Consider the following 12,410-nt stretch of genomic DNA (forward strand, 5'->3'; position numbering starts at 1 on the left):
TGGATAAATACCTAGTAGTGTAGTTGCTGGGTCATAGGATAGGCTCTGTTTTAATTTTTTGAGGAACCTCCATACTGTTCTCCAGAGTGGCTGCACCACTTTGCATTCCCACCAGCAGTGCAAAAGGGTTCCTCTTTCTCTGCATCCTCGCCAACATGTTGTTTCTGAGTTCATTATAGTCATTCTGACAGGTATGAGGTAGTATCTCATTGTGGTTTTGATTTGTATTTCCCTGATGATGAATGACGTTGAGCATCTTTTCATGTGTCTGTTGGCCATCTGGATGTCTTCTTTGGCAAAGTGTCTATTCATGTCTTTTTCCATTTCTTCCCTGGATTATTTGTTTTCTGGGTATTGAATTTGATAAGTTCTTTATAGATTTTGGACACTAACCCTTTATCTGATATGTCATTTGCAAATATTTTCTCCCATTTCATTGGTTATCTTTTAGTTTTGTGGATCATTGCCTTTGCTGTGCAAAAGCTTTTTATCTTGATGAGGTCCCAATAGTTCATTTGTGCTTTTGTTTCCCTGCCTTCGGAGACGTTTCAAGTAAGAAGTTGCTGCAGCTGAGGTCAAGGAGGTTGTTTCTAGTTTTCTTCTCTAGGATTTTAATGGTTTCCTGCCTTACACTTAGGTCTTTCATCCGTTTTGAGTTTATTTTTGTGTATGGGGTAAAGTGGTCCAATTTCATTCTTCTGGATGTTGCTGTCCAGTTTCCCCAACCCCATTTGCTGAAGAGACTGTCTTTTTTCCATTGGATATTCTCTCCTGCTTTGTCGAAGATTAGTTGACAATGAGGGACGAGGTAGAAACCCTGCTTTCCCAGATATCAAGACCACAGTAATCAGGTCCAGGTTATATTTACACAAGGATGGGCATACAACAAATGCTACAGAATAGGAACCAGAAATAAAGATAAGCTTTGTCCTCACTTGATTGACAACAAAGCTGTCCTGCAGAGTTGGCTCTCGCTATAAAATAAGGCAAGAATGCTGTTTACAAAAAACGTTTGCTGTTATGCTCATACTAATTAAAACCACAATGGGATACTGATAGCCAATGGCTAAAACGTAAAACTAGAAATACTTAGTGTTGACAAGGAGATGACGCAGTGGGGGTGCTAATACACTCGCGGACATGAACGTCAATGGGAACAATGTCGCGGAAAACCGTTCAGCGGCTGTGAGATGAACGCCCACAGGCTCTAGCGGTTGCACCCTTAGGTAAATACCCAAAGGCAGCTCATGCCCTAATGCGCTTGCAAATATATTTAAGACTGCTCAGCCCTTCGGTCATTTGCAATAACCAAAAATTGGAAGACAGCACAGCTCTACCCATCAGTGTGACCGAGTCTCACCAGTGTGGTGTGTTGTGTGCAAGAAGCTGGACATGGAAGCTTCCTTAGGGGATGGCTTCATTTATATGAAGAAGAAAATGTGAGCCTAAGCTTAGTATTCACCAGTGAATAACTATGCAGTGCTGATATAGGAAAAGCTAGGAACTGGTTACCAAGCAAATCAGGTAGAGACTATTGATACAGGGGAAGGAAGGAGGCGCTGAGCCTGAAAGGGTGTTCAAGAGGTTTCTGGGATCTTGACAATGTTCTGTTTAATGACTCAGTGCTTACACATTGTTCGCTTTATCATAATTCATTATGTTCACACTGATATTTGTTGCACATCTAAGTAATTTTTTTTTTTAAAATGATGGTTGAAAATACAACACAGGCAAAATGAACGGCCAATCAGAACATTTCCCAAGGACCTCGCACGGAGACCTGCCATTCAGGACCTCATTGGGAGGAGGCTAGCGGCCACACGGAATGGGCGAAATCAAACCCAGTGTCCTGGAAACAGAAACTCTGAGTGTGGACAGGAAGGTCCAAGGAAGGGACTGTTCTAAGTTCCTGGACGCGGGTCACGTTCCTTTGTTAAAGATTTTACTTAAGTCTTAGGCTGAAAAAGACCCAAGGAGTTCCTTTTCCAGCCTTTGAAAGACCATTCAAATCCAAGCCTATGGCTTTGGAAACCCTTTGAATTCTCTTTATCCTTATTTCTATCGGCCATCCTCTATTCTTCACCATCTCTTTGTCCCACTGTCTGCCTCTCCCTCCCCCTTGGATGTTAGTCAAGGGAGGAATAATAGTCTGGAGGCAAAGTTGTTATTTAAGAACTGAATTATGCAAAAAACAAAACATGCAAACAAACCCTACTGGAGCGTGATAATTGGAAAGGAGCCCTTGGATCTGGAGTTCTCCAAGTGAGGTCAAGTGCATTTTCCCGGCAAACTTTTTCCTCCTTGAAAAGACCATTTAGAAAATCTTAGAGGGGCACACTACCATTCCCAGAACACGTATAATTTTCATGGGTGATTTTGTTTCAAAGAGGAAACATTTTTCTAGCAGGGAACCGAACGCAGAGAGCGGTGGCAAGTTAGGTCTAACGACAAGCAATGTGAACAACATGTATAAATGTTTAATTTTGGCTCAGACATGCCAGATGCAAATTTCCTATTTCCTCAGGCAGTGCAAATACTGATCACTTATATGATTACTTTGAAAAAGGGTCAACTTTTGGTTTAAGAAAACATAGCTGAAATATTAAATATTTATGAAACAGAGTTATTGCAGCAGGAGGTTGAGACCCACGCAGTGGGGTTTGCTGCAGAGTCGCGGTCACCACCTCCTGGCTGCCAACCGCTCCCGTCATATTTCTCTTCTGGCTGTTGGTGGGGTCGGGAGCGGGACAAGGTCATTTATTCTCCAGGGGCAAACAAAGCCAAGTGTGGATTTTTCCTGAATCAATTGAATTGCCACAAAAGAATTTCAGTGAAACATTTGAGCAATGGAGCAAATCGCTTCAATTGGTCTGTTTGTGTGAACTCGTGCTGTGGCCCATCCTTCCGCCGGGAGGGAGAGGGTGGCGGTGTTCTCTGCCCTTCGTCTGCTCGTGGGCACCATCAGTCCAGGGGAGAACAGCCGTCAGCAATGCACCCCAAACTACTTCTAGATGGCCACCTCTGCCCCCTTCCTGCAGACTGGGGACCTGAAGGGCCGCTGGGCAGTTGTGCCACATTAGCAAAGAGATTTCGTCTCTAGCTCATGATGATTTGGAAAGACGAGCCATTACCATTAATTTAAAATGTGCATAAAGGAACGCCTGGGTGACTCAGTGGGTTAAACATCGGACTCTTGATTTCTGCTCGGGTCATGATCTCACAGTTTATGAGATCGAGCCCCATGTCGGGCTTCATGCTGACAGCGTGGAGCCTGCTTGGGATTCTCTCTTTCCCTCCCTCCCTCTCTCTTTCTCTGCTCCTCCCCCAATCATGTGCATGTGCGCACCCTCTCTCTCTCAAAATAGATACATAAACTTAAGAAAATAAAATGTGCATAAAGGCATCATATATATACACATACCTATATAGTTTTATATCTATGTATGTTTATGTATTATATACATATTTACATCTATGTATGGACTGTATACACACATATAAACTTAAATATAAATTTATATGTAATATTATATATAATCTCTATATTTATATGTTTGTGCCTACATAATATACACACATATTTATATGCATCTATAATATATGCACATTTATACAGCCCATATCACATATACACACAGGCGTATGTGTGTATATACATTTGTAGCTAAAGGTGTGCAGGCACACAACTGCACACTCGCACTCACCGTGGTTTGGGACAGTAAGGGTGGATGGAGACACCCCAGTGTTTGCTGTGAGTGTCCTGATTCTCACTGACACCGTGGGATCCGAGCCTGTGCTGGCCGTACCCAGAACACACGCTCTTTTCCATGGTGTTTGTGACGAGGACAATTTGGTGGTCACTGGGGACTTGGCAGAGCCTGCCAGCTCCGGTCTAGGCTCTGGACAGTGTCCGCGAGGCTCCTTTTTTCCTAAAGCAAGACCACGTCCTTGCTGCTGGCTGTGGCAGGGGGCCCTGTGGGTTAGTGACAAACCAGTGGTCGTGTTGGCTGCGATGACGCGTGGTGGCTCCTCGGGAAATTCCCCCCGTGCAGCCGCTGCACCGGCCTCTCATGGGGGGGTGTAGTAACCCACTGGGTGACTGCGTGGTTCATCTTATGTTTATTTCCTGCCTGTTCCTTCCTCTCTCTACCCCTTGCCTCCCGGCACATCAGCGGTGCTGGTCTGTGGCATGATTCCCACTCCCCTGACAAAGCGGCTCCGCTCCCTGGCCGGACACGGCACCTTCTCTTCTGTGTGTGGAATGTTCCAGAGCTCTCACACAGCCCTGGCTTCCTGTAAAAGTCCCTGAGCAGCCTCTGGAGCTGTGCGCAGAGATGTCCCCTCCGAGACGTCCCCACGGTGAGATGCACACGGGCGAGCCTCCTGGATCCAGACGTGTCCCTCTGAGGTGGCCCAAGACGTCCTTCATCACGTGGCTAATGTCGACCTGCTGGGCCTGGACTCTCTGTGGCGATTTGGGGGGGCCTGGGTTTTTCTGGGGAACTGTTTTGTGAGACTAAGTCTTCTTACCTCCTTCTGAAATATTGTTCTGGAGTTCCTGATTTTCCTCATCCGGGACTGTGTGACCACCTGCCATGCTCGGTCTGGGATCCCTGCCCTTGGACACCTTGTCCTCGCTGCTCTGTTCCCCTGAAGCCCAAGGTCCCCCGCTGTAGACGCACTTTCTATATCCAGGGCTCAGTGTTGTTGGCTCGTGGAGCCACTGGGGCTGTGGTCATGGGTTTGGTTAGTTTTTTTATTTTTTAATTTTTTTTAATGTTTATTTTTGAGAGACAGAGACAGAGTGTGAGTGGGGGAGGGGCAGAGAGAGAGAGAGAAAGACATAGAATCTGAAGAGGCTCTGGTCTCCGAGCTGTCAGCACAGAGCCCGACGTGGAGCTCAAACTCACAAGCCGTGAGATCATGACCAGAGCCGAAGTCGGATGCTTAACCGACGGAGCCACCCAGACGTCCCTCTTCTTTTTTTTTTTTTAATTTATTGTTATTTTTTTTTAATTTTTAAACTTTTTTAAAAAAATTTATTTTTGAGAGAGAAAGAGAACGTGCAGGTAGGGGAGGGGCAGAGAGAGGAGGGCAGAGGATCCCAAGCAGGCTCTGCACCGACAGCAGAGATCCTGAGGTGGGGCTTGAACTCGCAAAGGGTGAGATCATGACCTGAACTGAAGGCAGATGCTTAACCGACTGAGCCCCCCGGGCACCCCTGGACGTTCTTCACCCAGAAGTGGATGAGCGCTGGGTCACGGTGAAGGACTGTGGCCCTAAAGTTCACCAGTGTCCCGTCTGTATTTCCGCCCTTCTGCAGTCCGATGCCTCTAGGAAAATCTGCTCAACCCTCTTCACTCAAACCCAAAAGAAGAGTCAGCACAGGTCCTTCAGAAAACCTCCCTCTTCCCCTGACAGACATGTGGGCAGGGACTGGAACATCCCCTGGGATGGCCAGGTGTGCAGCCAGTGTCCAGGTGGAGGGAAATTCTGTCATGGGCGGATCAGAAATGTCACTGCAGGTCTGAAATCACTCAGAAGCCATAGTTCTCCATTAGTGCCGTCGCCCTGCCCTGGGGGTGCTGGAAATGAACAGGTGCCTCTGGTTGTTCTATGATGGAGGATGCTATGACAGGTGAGGCCCAGAGGGGAGCACAGTAAGTACAGTGCTACAGTGCAGCAGGACCCCCCCCCCCCGTGGGACCCCACCTGCTCTCAGCTTTCGTCCACACCGGCTGCTTCCTATAACTTTTCCTAGTACTCACGAGGCGTCGTCACATTGCCAGACTCCATTTGGTCCCGTCCTCACACAGTTCACAGCCATGGACTTTCTAGAAGGATCGGGTTGTCTCCAGAATGCAGTGGAATATCTTTGTGTCTGTGTCTCCCAAGCCTCGGTGGGCACTTTGAAGGCTGCCAGATTCCCTGCCTTACGGGGTCTGTCCTGTGCTCCAAACCAGAGTGTACCCGCTCCTGTGCTCCAAGCCACAGGTGGATGAGACCCGACGTGCTCTGGTCCCTTCTTGCAGGTGTGAGCACTCAGATGCCAACTCACCTGATTCTTTTATAAATGAGATGCTCGCCGGGTTTTCGCGGAGGGCTCACAATCAAAGCAGATATTGTCATTTCTGCGGGCTGTGGTTTCCTTTCCTGACACTGAGTTCAGCTGGAGTTTGGAAATATCAAAGAGCTGTATTTAAAAGAAGTCCTTTGGCAATTGATACAGATAGTCCTATATTTAAATAAGCTTTGGGATGACGGCAAGTGTAGCCGAGGTGTTGTGCATAAAACATAGGTTTGATTATAGAACCTCATAAACACTGCTGAGCCTGCGAGGGGGAAGAAGGCTTCAGGAGGCACAGCTAGACCTGAAACGGCAAGATGTCCTTACAAAGAACTGGTTACACAGCATCTGGAAAACTCCGAATCGATTTGCCACAGGGACATACCCCACACCTCCCCATGACATTTCTGACATCGCAGGGAGCGCCCGTGGAGGCTCAGTCCCATGTGACTTTCACGCTTCCGTCTTGCGCCGTGGGCCCTGGGCCCTGGGCCTGGGAGCTGCTGGTCGACCCCCTTCTGAGAAGTGGCCCCAGTGTCCCTGGTGCCCCGAGGACCAGGGGCTGCCCTTGCGGGAGAGAGGAGACCTTTGAGGAATGAAAGACCCGGGGTTCCAGCCCCACTGCAACCCTGTACCAAAATGCCTCCAGGTTGAGACCCTTCAGTCGGTTCACCTCCTAGGACTTCATCGTAATGATCTAAATGGTTTTAACTTACAATTTTGAAGTAATTTCAAATTTAGAAGATAGTTGCAAGAGTAGTACAAAGCACTCCCATCTCACTAATTTTTAAAGGAACTCCCAGATTCACTAATTTTTACTTTGTCCTGTATACATTATTAATCTCTCTTCTCTCTCTCCTTACTTTGTTAAGAGTCATACTTACATAATGAGATTAACAGAATATTTATTGCCATAGTACTGACAGGATAATAATGTATTTTAATATATACTCAAAAAATTAAATGGCTTGCAATACTTTAATATTATTCTTGATTTTGAGGCCTCACACTTACTCACCAGGAGCCCCTTAAGCTGCTTTCCTCCATGTGCTGACAGGTTCCCAGTACTTTTTGACCATTATTTATTTATTTATTTATTTATTTGTGTATTTGTGTATTTGTTTGCACAAAAATGTGTTGCAGGCTTAGCTTATATTTTCCGTGGCCCAGCCTAGGAATCAGTTACTTATTGAACTTACTTATCCTGTTAGTGGGAAACTGTATTTAGAAACCAAGATCTAGCCGGTTGAGCGACCAGCTTTGGCTCAGGTCATGATCTCATGGTTTGTGAGTTTGAGCCCTGTGTCGGGCACTGTGCTGACTGCTCAGAGCCTGGAGCCCGCTTCTGATTCTGTGTCTCTGTCTCTCTCTGTCCCTCCCCCACTCATGCTCTGTCTCTCTCTCTTTCTCAAAAATAAATAAACATTAAAAAAATGTTTTTAAAGAAACCGAGATCTATATGCTACATGGGCTAATGGGGTGTCACTGATCTGAGTCTTTCAACCAACAAAGCAAAGAAACATACACTTGTCTCTTGTCAATCTTCCGTCTGTTTCTTCTTGTATCTACTTCTTCGTCTCTAAAACCAGGAGACCTCCAGCTCCATTCAGGCACAATGGGATTCTTCTCAGCCTCCTGTATTTCATATTTGTGTCTTCCTTTGCCAACAGAGAGAAACTTAGCACCATGCATCATCATGGCGTTTCCCAACTTGCTCAATCCTACGAATACAGAAAGCATTTGCAGAATTGCTAATTTGTCCCATTGTGGGAAATAAGCCTACCAAGGACCTCTTCTTCCCGCCCTGAATGAAGAGAAAATGATAAAAGATAGGCAAAACAATGATGTTGAGCTTTGAACAATAAATAGCACAGGGCCAAAATAATACCCGAAGGAAGGGAAATGAGCAGTTAGCCATATCATTCCACAGCTTACTGCTTCGGCGTTTCCGGGCGGTGGCACAGAAGAGGGTACGCTGGGCAGAGCTCAGCAGTCTTGCTGAGGTGAGGAGGCAGAACCTGAAGGTCTGTGAAGCAGAGGCCACCAGGGTTTGCGGACCAGCAGCTCAGAGCGCCTGAACCTGCAGAGGTCCTCTGGGGTCTTTGCCTCAGTGTTCATATGCGACTGTGGCGGGGTGGGGGGTGCATCGCCACAAGCTGGGGAAGAATTGGTGCAAAGCATTAGGACGAGCGGTTCCCAGAACTCACACAGATACAGGAAATTTCATATTCCCGCCAACAAGATTAGAGAGACCTGCTAGTGTGGGTCATTGGGTAGAGTCCCCAGAAGGTGTTGCCTTAGAAGTTAAGATAAGTTAGCTCTGGATGAAAGACTGCTCGGGACTTTATGCAAAAAAGCTTAAAAATATCCTCAAAAATAATCACTCTGATTTCAAGTATATCACTGTGTTCCAGACCAAAATTTAACACTCCTTAAAGCAGGATAGCACCGATGACATTAAAATTCACGATGCCTGTTATCCAACCAAAATACCAGTTACACAAATAAGCACGCAGATAAAACCCATAACGGGGCGGGGGGGACTCTGTTGATAGAAACGTTCCCAGAAATGACAGACATTATGGAATTAGCAGATAAGGGCATTAAAACAGTGCACACACACACACACATACACACATTAGTGAGCTTGAAGATGTAGCCATAGAAATTGCACAAAATGAAGCATAGAGAGAGGAGGAAGAACGGAGCATGAGAACCTGTGAGAGAATGTCAAGTGGTCTAAATTAGTGTAATTTGAATCCTGTACACAGAGAACAGAGAGCAACGGTGGAAGAAAAATTATTTGGAGACATAGTAGCTGAAAAAATTTTGAAATTTGATGAAAACTATAAATTCACAGATTCTGGAAGCTCATCGGGTCTCCAGCAGAAGAAACATGAAATCATGCCAAGTCGCAAATTGCTGAAAAGAACAAATCTTTAAAGCAGTTTATGTAAGAGAAATACAGGTACATATTACATAATTACATACAAAGTACAAAGACAAGACTGGTAATACATTTTGCATCAGAAATGTGGTAAGCCGGGAGAAAATGGAGCGATACCTTTAAATACTGAAAGAAAAGTCTCCACTGAGAATTTTACACCCAATGAAAACATCTGTTGAAAATGAAGGTGGGCTTCTGTTCCTCAGCATGATAGACTAAGATCCTAGCGTTCCCCTCCAGAGAACAACTGTAATCCAGAAAACGATACAAAGAAGGTTATTCCTGAATGTGCTGGGAAGCGGTCAGAATTTAATAGAGTCTCAAGGGGTGGACACTTGCATCAGGAGTAGAGACGTGAGATCATACGAGCATGTCACCGAGGCTTAGCCTGTGCTCAGTGCAGCCAGCACACAGGTGAAATGGCCGCACCGTCTTACCTAGAAAACCGAATTACAAACACTGCAGGGATAGGGGAACCATCACAGGGAAAAGCCAGGGGAGGGGCCCCCAAGTCTACCGCCATCTCTTATTGAGCCTGGAAGCACACAGGTGCAGAACAGACTCGGCATAGCTCAGCTAAAGTCAACGTGCATGAGCCGAGCTGCCTCCCAGGAGAGACTTTGCAGTTCAAACCCAGCCAAGGAAATGACCTGCTGAGAAAAAGAAAACCATGGTTTTTACAGAAAATCACAGGTTCTGGGATCTCAAAATCTTAACACTTGTGATTTCCAAAATGCAATCCAAAATTACATGACATGTGAATAAAATAAGAAAATGGAATATGTTCTCAAGGGACAGGAAAACAAAATAATTTAATAGACTCTGGCATGCAAGATGCCAAAACTATATAATAATTATCCCAAATAAAGTAAAGCACGTTTTAATTTTACCTTCATTTATTTTTCTATAACGCTCTTCCTTTCTTTGCGTAGATCTAAGTTTCTGACCTATATAATTTGGTTTCTCTTGAAAGAGCTTCTTTTTAAAACAATTATTTAACGTTTATTCATATTTGAAAGACAGAGTGAGACAGAGCACAAGCAGGGGTGGGGCGGAGAGAGAGGGGGGCACGGAATCCGAAGCAGGCTCCAGGCTCCAAGCCGTCAACACAGAGCCCAACGCGGGGCCCGACCTCATGAATCATGAGATCATGACCTGAGCTGAAGTCAGATGCTTAACCGACTGAGCCACCCAGGTGCCCCGAAAGAACTTCTTTTAATGTTTCCTGCAAGGCAGGTAACTGGCCACAAATTCCATCAATTTTTGTTTGTCTGAGAAACTCTTCATTCTCCTTCACTTTTGAAGGAAATTTTGCTGGCTACAGAATTCTAGGTTGTTGGTTTTATTTCTTCAACAGTAAATATTCCCCTGCAACCTCTCATTTTTTTCATTGTTCCTGAGGATTAGTCCAGTGTAATTCTGACCCTTGTTCCTCTGCAGGTGGGATATGTCTCCCTTCTCCCTCCCCACTTCTTTCAAGATTTCCTCTTAGTCTTTGATTTTCTGAGGTTTGAGTACGATGTACAAAGGTGTCTATTTTGGGTATTTATCATATGGCTGGTGTTCTCCGAGATTCTCAGATCAGTGGTTTGGTGTCTGTCATTGACTTTGGAAAATGCTCGGCCATTGTAACTTCAAACATGGGTTGTATTCTTTCTTTCTTTGTATTCATGTGTCCTCATCACAAAAATGTTACCCCTTGTGTAGTTATCTCATAGTTCTTGGGCGTTCTCTTTCATCTTTTTCATTCTGTTTTCTCTCTGCCTCTCAGCTCTAGAAGTTTCCCTTGACAGATCTTTAAACTCACCGATTCTTTCCTCTGCTGTGTCCAGTCTGCTGAGCCCATCAAAGACATTCTTCAGTTCTCTTATGGTCTTTTTTATTTCCTGCATCTTCTGTTGATGCTTTCCTACAGTTTAGGATGTGCACTCTGCTTCCATCACCTCTCTGTTTCTGCATGCTGCCTGGTTTTCATTAGCACTCTTAGCAAAGTAATGATAGTTATTTGAAGTTTTTAGTCTGATAATCCCCAAATATCTGCCACACCCACGTCTGGTTCTGATGCTTGGTTTGTCTCTTCTGTTTGTGTATTTTGCCTTGTGATATGCCTTGTAGTGTTTTCGAAAGCCAAGCACAATGTACTGGGTGAAGGGAATCGAGGAAGCGTGTGACACACAGTGTGTCAGAGGCCAGATTTCCCCTGGTATCCTTGTTCTTGTTTCTTGCTGTCTTTGGGTTGTCCTGGGGATTTTTGAAGCAGGGTCTCCGGCTTTCGTATCCTTTTGGTATAACCCTTGTGTTACAGAGGAGGGCTGTTGATGTGGTATTGAGGCTGGGGGAGGGAGGTGTTCTGTAGTTCTGTGATTGGACCCAGCCCTGAGTTGGGAACTTTGGTTAGGCTTTGGTGGAATTAGGTTAGGCTCAGGTTAAGCAGTTTTCCTTGAGGCAGGGCCCTTAAGGAGAACGGAATGTTCTGGGCATACTTCCAAAGAGTTTTTCCTGTCCCCTGGGAGTAGGATTTTTCTTGGATCTTCATGGTGTGAATCTGGTAGCCAGGGCTCCTGGAAATAGAGCTCACAAAAGTGTGCTCCTCTCCAAATGGAGACTTCTTTCATTACCATTTATTTTAAAACTTGAAGTATAACTTTGTTTAAAAAAAATTTTTTTTTAAGTTTCTTCATTATTGAGAGACAGAGGGAGACAGAGCATGAGCATGGGAGGGACAGAGAGAGGGGGAGACACAGAATCGAAACAGGCTCCAGGCTCTGAACTGCCAGCACAGAGGCCAACGCCGGGCTTGAACTCAACGAGCTGTGAGATGGTGACCTGAGCCGAAGTCAGACGCTTAACCAACTGAGCCACCCAGGCGCCCCGAAGTCTGACTTTGTTTAAAGAAAAGCTCTGCAGAGAGCCAGAAGGTCTATAGTTGAATGAAATATTCAGGAGATGAGTGGAGCAGCCCAATGGACAAGACAGCTTGGAGCAGGTGAACTTGAAGACATCAACAGAAATTATCCAAGAGCAAGCGGTTTTTTGTCTTTTTAAAGAATGAAGCCTGGGTGCCTTCTTAGATTAAAGCAAAGGTTTCCACCTACATAGAATTGATTGCCAGAAGGAGGGACAAGAGAGAATGAGGTACAAATATTCAAGAAATAGTTGAAGGTGTACTGTCTGGATATTCTACATCTGACATAAAATGGAGATATTCTAAAGGAATGCCAGGAAGAAAAAACATAGAAGTCGCTGCTGGAGCACATCATTATCAAACTGTTGAAACCAAAGATAAAGAGCAAATCTTGAAAGCGAGGAGAGAAAAATTGCATGTTACTTTACAAAGGAGCTATGATGCAATTAATGGCTGGCATCTCATCAGAAACGAAGTGAGACAAGAAAACA

This window comes from Prionailurus bengalensis, chromosome D2 (assembly GCF_016509475.1).
Source record: "Prionailurus bengalensis isolate Pbe53 chromosome D2, Fcat_Pben_1.1_paternal_pri, whole genome shotgun sequence".
Classification (NCBI taxonomy): domain Eukaryota; kingdom Metazoa; phylum Chordata; class Mammalia; order Carnivora; family Felidae; genus Prionailurus; species Prionailurus bengalensis.